Raw genomic sequence first — 7,110 nt, 5'->3', positions numbered from 1 at the left:
GTCCGAAATGTGCATCCATTGCTCAGAAAAATAAGGCTTTGACAAATTCTGGGAAATTCTTGGATTCTGCCATAGACCTCAATGTTAAAAAGAGAGCCGATCACTGCATAAATGTGCGGGGGCGTGTACTGCTACCCTATTTGCATACATTTCCAGGGACAGGAAATGGCCTCTCATGAAGTATCTTCGTAATCAACCATCTTTGGTTTTGCCGAGGAAGGGGTGGGATACTGTCTATGGTGGGATATGTGTAGACAACGGCCATATTGGCGTGACAAACTAGCCCCATGCATTTCTATGGAGTATTTTTTGAGTGCTGTGTCTCTACATTAGAAAGTCTCTGGCTAAGCTGTGCTGCCCTGTGGTCTGACATGGAGAGTGCCTTCAAAAATATGCTTTCCAAAAATGTAAGCGACTGCATTTCCTTTATCCCACCAATTCATCTAATCCACACAACCCACATGGACATCACAAATAAATACTAAATATTGAATACTGAAACATTTCTGAAGTAACATTGCAAACACAAGAGAAACTCCAGGTTTTACAGGATCTATTTTATTGATAGATAGCAGCAAGTTTACAGAAATATAACTGCCAAAAGTATACAAATGCCCCTAAAGCAAAAATATTTATTTGTATTTCTTTGTTTAATAGATTTGATTGATTAAGGAGTTGTTCAAACGGTAGCTAAAACATGTATGCAATCTGTACTCAATAACAGATACAGTGCATTATGCCAAAACAGAAACAGAGATCTATGGTTCAATCTATGGTTCAGAACATGTATTGTAGGGCAATGCATTTACTATTTGAATTTTCAGATAAAACGTTAATACACAAAAAGTGACAAATTTGTTTCCCCCATTTCATTGATTTATATAAATCATTTCATTCAAATGGCTGTGAGTTTACTGGCATCGTAAATGGTTAGAGGCCTTCTACAAAATTATAATTTATTTTAAAATAGAGCTAGAGCAATTACCAGATTTATATTAGTCAGAGTAATCCTTTTTTTACAAAGAATGAAGAGAAAGCCCAAGTAGAAAACATTCTTAAACAGTAACAGATTTAATATTGTATGGAATCAAACTGCATGGCAGGTTGAGATAAAAATGTCAACGACACAGACATCTTCGAACAACAAATGCTATGAATTTGGTTGTACAAATAACACTAAATGCACAAACATAATTGCACATCACAGTACACTTATTGAGTTGCCATAATTAGGCCACAGGTCTGGTGACTTGCTATATATAACATTGAGATAGGACAACAACCACTGAAAACTGTGACACTGTTATGCAACAGGCACCACCGGAGCAAAAGTAGTTTCCATATAAATATAAAGTTTGTCAAGGCACAGATATATCTTCCAATTCACTGAGTGACACCTCTACTGTATATGTATGACTGTTACTTTTCATTTGATCACATATGAATTGTCAACATTTTGTATGTTTTACACAGAATACAAATAAAACCTACCAAAAGAAAATGAAAACATAAAGCAAATTAATTAACAAGGACCATGGGGGATGGTAAAAGCCACGGATACATTTGTTTCAAAAAGTGAATCAATATGCCTGTGATCCCTATAGGTGTATGATCATGTAAATAGGCCTATTCATATATTCTTTAATCTTAAATACATACACTGAAATTCACTAAAATATTCTAGTTGTGACATCTGTTTAATGTCTGATAAAAATATTTAATTTCTCATATATTAGAAAACAAGTTCAACTCAAGTGTATACAATCTTTCACAAGAATATATATAAATATTAATATAGATAAAGAATGTACTTGTTTGCAATTGGTCCAATGTAGAGGTGGCAACTGCAGCAGCCTATACCATTAACATGTGTCTACATAAATACATCCTTTCTAAGAATGGGGATAGATATTATTTTCTTTGTATGGCTTCATAATTGGCATGACATTTCATTGTGTTTTCACTTATGACAACTATCGATCAATTTTTACAATTCTATTTCACAAATATGCTCTGGATAAAAAAATACAATGCAATTTATTTAAACATGGCATTTGATACATAGAAATGAAGTGAATATACAGGAATGTACAACTGTATCGCTGTGAGCAGGGTACATTTGAACACCCTCAATCTGAAAATATGTCCCCTCAATCATGGGATACCCTTGGGATAAGCATATAACAAGGGCCAATAGAGAAATATATTACCAATTTTCAATATAAGATGAAAAAATAGAAAGGGTGTATTGACATTCTATAACATAGGCTGTGTACATTGCTTACAGTGCTAAAAACCTAGGGAGAGGAAGCAATCACTACACACTCCAGACAATAAATTAGATACGATTACATGAAAAGAGATAATATGAAAACATAATAGAAGTGTGCATTTCCCACATAAATATTCATGACAGTACAGAAACACATCCAACAGTATTTTAAAGAGATGAAAGCCAAGCTAAGCATTTATTTAGAGGCGGTGTGACTCATCCCTCGTCAGCAGGTCCCTTTAAACATCTAAAAGGACACCACTCAAGCTCTTTAATCGAACATCAGACATCATTTACCCAGAGATTTCACACTCTCCTTTTAACAACCTGACCGACAGTCAAATTAATCAGAAGATAATGAAGACAGTGGAAAAAGAATATTCACCCCAGATAAACAATCAACATCAAGAGTGAGGCTAAAATCAAGCTATTAGTCATCAGCGAGACCAGCCCCTGGTAATGTGAATACTATCTATATAAACAAAAAAACAACATCAATAAGTCCTCCATCCCAAACAACTAAAACGCATGAAAACAAACCACACAAACCAGTTTGACAACTTTACAACATGCCAGACATTGAGATTTAGAGAGATGATGAACACACCCACTACATGGTTTAGGCACAACAAATAATGGCCAGTTTCTTAACGTTGCAGAAAACGCATGAACTACCAAACCCAGTCAAGCCATAAAACTGGCCAGAAAGCCGGATATGAGGCGAGACCGCGTGGCTAATTCTCAGTTGGCTGGTTTTACATGAGAATGTTGGTACTATATTTTACAGTACGGTAAATGATACTATTTACAAAATGATTGAAAGTATTGAATAGCATGGCAAAAAAGCTATGCTCTTCCAGCAAGTAGCACCTTGGCATGATAAAAAAGGTAAATTATAAATTGGCTGCCATCCTTTGTAATATGGCAGCATATGCAGAATTCTCCTTAGCAGATAAAGGGTCTGAAGCAATCAAGCAAATGATTCTATTCCAAACATGGATGAAAGGCATGAAAAAAATACTTACAACCGAAATATTTTCCATGGGAGCATGTATACAGTATACTGTCAGGCATACAACGTTCATATGATAAATATGTATGCAATCAGATGCTTGTGGAATAGTCATTAACTTTCACATTATAAAATTGTGAGTGAATGAATATTTAATGACCTACAGTAAAGGTAGATTCCTCTCTTGATTCAGTATATGATGTATTGAATGTATTAAGTGAGCAATTCATACTGCATGTTTTGAGATTGCTAGGATGAATATTCAGTACTTAATACAAAACTAAATCCTCCTGAAATATGCAAGAAGAGAATTTAAAGGAAATATACAAACAGTAAACACTAGTCCAGGTGAAATGCTAATAGCCTTAAAACGTCGAGTCCACCATAAGGAGAAACTAGTCACAATGGAGAACATTATAAAGTGCTTAGGGAAAGGGAAAACACAGGCCAGATTTCTATGGTTTTGAATATGATATTTGATTAATCTAAAATAGTTCATTATAATATAAAAATGCAACATGTTATAAACCGTTAAAAGGACACATCATGTCCTGAATACTACAGGACACATGCATGCAAACTTGTGTCAAGGTGTAATTACAAACAAACAAACAAACAAACAAAACAAAGCCAAACAAAAACTGCAATTCAGACTAATGAACGGGACAACACCAAACGTTTTATCCTATGATTCTTGTCATTCACAGTTGGAGAGAGACGACAAAAAAAAAAATAACATGTAGCCATCCCCAAAGAGAAAACCGGAAATACAGATCTTCCCAGAATGCCATGCCTGATTATCCTACACAGATGTACTGTGTAAACTCCATCTGGCATCCTCATCCTCATCCTCATCCAGTACATCATTGATATTGCCTTGTTTAAATTTCAAACAGTGGAAATCAGTGTAACACCTATTGGCCTCTTGGTTTTGGTCTGGCCATCTGACCATCAGTCAAACAAGAGCAGGAAGTCCTGTCAAAGTTGAGGAACCTGTCAGAACGGAATAAAATTTACAATTGAAAGAAAGCTAAAGATCAATCTTCTGTAAAAATACAGAAAACATAAGAATCTGCTGACATATGGGGTAATTAACACCTATGGTTATCAACCAGTAGTGTGGGCACAGAAATCCCACAAAAGAGTGAGTGATTGTACTGTAGTTGTTAAAGATCCCATGCCATTAAAATCCCATTTTTTTCTGTTGTTTTTGAAATAACATAAGTCAAAATGAGTTTGTGACCTGTGGTAGGTTTGAAATCTATGCAGTTTGTCTGCTCTATGCAATAGCCAATGAAAGGAAAAGACAGAAAAATTGGAACTGGATAAGCGGTCATTGCTATACGTAGCATTGCCTAATTATTATTCATGGTCCTTTGTAACCACCCACAGAAATTCTGACAGAATCTAGATTGAACTAGTGCTAATACACATAGTTGCTGCTTAGTTACAGAATTTTGATTGCAATGGCAGAACGACAGCAAACCTGTGTGCTATGCCTAAACAAAACATCTACTGTACATTGCATCTTCTGCCAAAGAAAGAGGAGTTGAGAGAGAAATGGTTACAATTTATTTTGGGTGAAATATGGGAACACTACGGTACCAAATTAGTGCTGTGTTCGGCACATTTGGAAGACGATGACTTCGTCAACATCAGGGGGTTTGCATCAAAGTTGGAAACCTGGAGTTGTGCCATCACAGAGGTTGCCCACCTCTCCACCAGCTGTAATACTTTTATCTACACAAGGAAATCCTATTTAAAAAGTTATGCCGGTATGTAACATGACCTATAGTGTGGTAGACACTAGTCATTTTTGCCTTTTCCAGTTCACAAAAAAAAAAATCCCTATGAGCGAGTGAATGGGGTTTCAATCATAGACTGTATAGTCTATGGTTTTGAAAATCATAAAAAAAATAATGGCTCTGATAATGATATAACTGCTCGCTCGATTCCCCGCGTTCGTTTCCTTTCAATAAAATTAGCCTGTATGTTGTCTCCGTGAGGACTTTACATCTGCTATATCTCTAAAAAAAGACTGTTGAAAGGTTTGGCTGTCACAATCGGTTGGATAGTATAAATGTTGCAGATGTTTTGGGTACTATAGACTATAACGTAAGTTACATGAGAAGTCGAGGGGAGTGAGTAAAAAGTTATTTGTAACCATGGATACCTCTCAACTGTCCTGCTTGCTGCTGCAGGCAGAGTGCAGTGTTTTTTTGCGGATTACCAATCAGAGCAAAGCTTATTTACATATTAATTATTCATGAGAAAAGCAGTCGTCTCCTCTACCAGGCTTTTCAGACAATGCTAGAATAGCTTGAAATAAGCCATCCAAGGCATTTCCAACCCAAATAATGTTACAAACTCAATCAAAGGACATCAAGGATTATAACACAATAAATTAAATAGTGTGGCTAGTGTTGTCACGATACCAAAATTATGACTTCGATACGATACCTGCCATAAATATCGCGATGCTCGATACTAAAACGATACTACGGCGAAATCCTAAGATATCTGGAGAAGAAAGGACTCATACCTCCTCCTAGTGTATGGAGTCATTTGTGTTGAATTCAGTGCACTTTTGTAGTGTGCAGGTCAATTCTGGGTTCTAAACTTCCTACATAATTATAATTTTTTTATAGTCAGTAAAATAGTAGGCCTTCTTTGTCTGATTAAGTCCTTTATTGTTTGTTATAGTTCATTTACATTGTGTTGTGTTTTGGCAATAAACTAGCTTTAAATAGCCAAACTAGGCTAGATCAAGGTCAGTGTTAAAATCACTGAATGCTATGCAGAGAGGCCTAATCTTTAGGCCATCTGATGTACAGTATAGGCTACCCTAGGCCTTCCCGTGTTCATGGGATTTCTTTGACAGTTGCAAAGGGGAAAATGTGAGGATAGTCTTCTTTGCGCCCAGTGTACAAGTACGAAGTTCCAACCACTCAGGTCTTCGTCAGATAGGCCTACACCATTACCTGTTGCAATATATCTGTGTGCATTCCTACATTACGTCTATTTCTTTGATAACATGATTTGCTACCACGTACTGTAACAATAAGCCACTATTATTATTAGGACTCAACACGCTTTGGTGGTATGCTGTGGACTTTAATTAGCGGTCTACATGCCATGACAAATATTACCAGTAGTACTGACCGAACATGAAATAGATAGTTTACAAGTTATGGTAGCCTAATGTTATTCTGGTGTGAACATTGCGCTTTCATCACGTTAGCACCCTATGATTACAGATCGTTATGTCTCGTCAAAATGATTACAGCTCGTCTCGTCAAAATTCATTGATGAAGGAAGGTTCGCTTTATCCCAGAGAACCATACTCGTTTCACTTAGGCTAGACTAAAACATAAGAGAAGAACTTGGCACTAACCATGTAGTCGTGTTTTCTATAGCATATTCGTTAACCTGTCGCTCTTTGAACTCTTTAAAAATGTTGGGATATGTCTGCGAGGTGTTTAGCCAAGTTCCATGCGTAGCCTACTGCTTTTAAATGACTTTGAAACATATTTTACAAACGGGCCTCTGTGTACCTGATGGCTTGCCTTCACTATTCGCGATGTATCCGAAATAGTTGCAGATTTCACTGCACCTTCCTTTAATCCACAAGGCCTAGAACTGTCAGCAAAGAACTATGTTGACGTTGGCTGCGCACTCACTCACTCAGAGCTGCCTGCTTGACACGCCCACTTGCCTAGATGCGTGCAAGGAGCAGTGAGAGCAGCAGTTCACACAGACACCGAACGTTATTATTTTAATAAAGTATCGATTCTAAAAACGTCTGAAATCGTATCGTTTTTTGCGT

The 7,110-nt window shown here is 36.7% G+C and overlaps 1 protein-coding gene across 12 annotated transcripts in view; it reads right to left on the bottom strand.

The window, feature by feature from the left end:
- Window positions 1–542: 542 nt before the first annotated feature.
- The window catches only part of nfat5b (nuclear factor of activated T cells 5b), a 45,463-nt gene continuing 38,895 nt past the window's right edge, over window positions 543–7,110 (bottom strand). For all 12 annotated transcript variants that reach the window (XM_042062301.1, XM_042062302.1, XM_042062305.1 and 9 more), the window contains one exon: window positions 543–4,277. The gene's annotated coding sequence lies outside the window, so the exon portion shown is untranslated. The remainder of the gene's footprint in view (window positions 4,278–7,110) is intronic.

This window comes from Alosa sapidissima, chromosome 14 (assembly GCF_018492685.1).
Source record: "Alosa sapidissima isolate fAloSap1 chromosome 14, fAloSap1.pri, whole genome shotgun sequence".
In the NCBI taxonomy this organism is placed as follows: domain Eukaryota; kingdom Metazoa; phylum Chordata; class Actinopteri; order Clupeiformes; family Clupeidae; genus Alosa; species Alosa sapidissima.
Note: the sequence above shows the minus strand (reverse complement) of the source record. Positions and strands in the feature narration are given on the sequence as shown.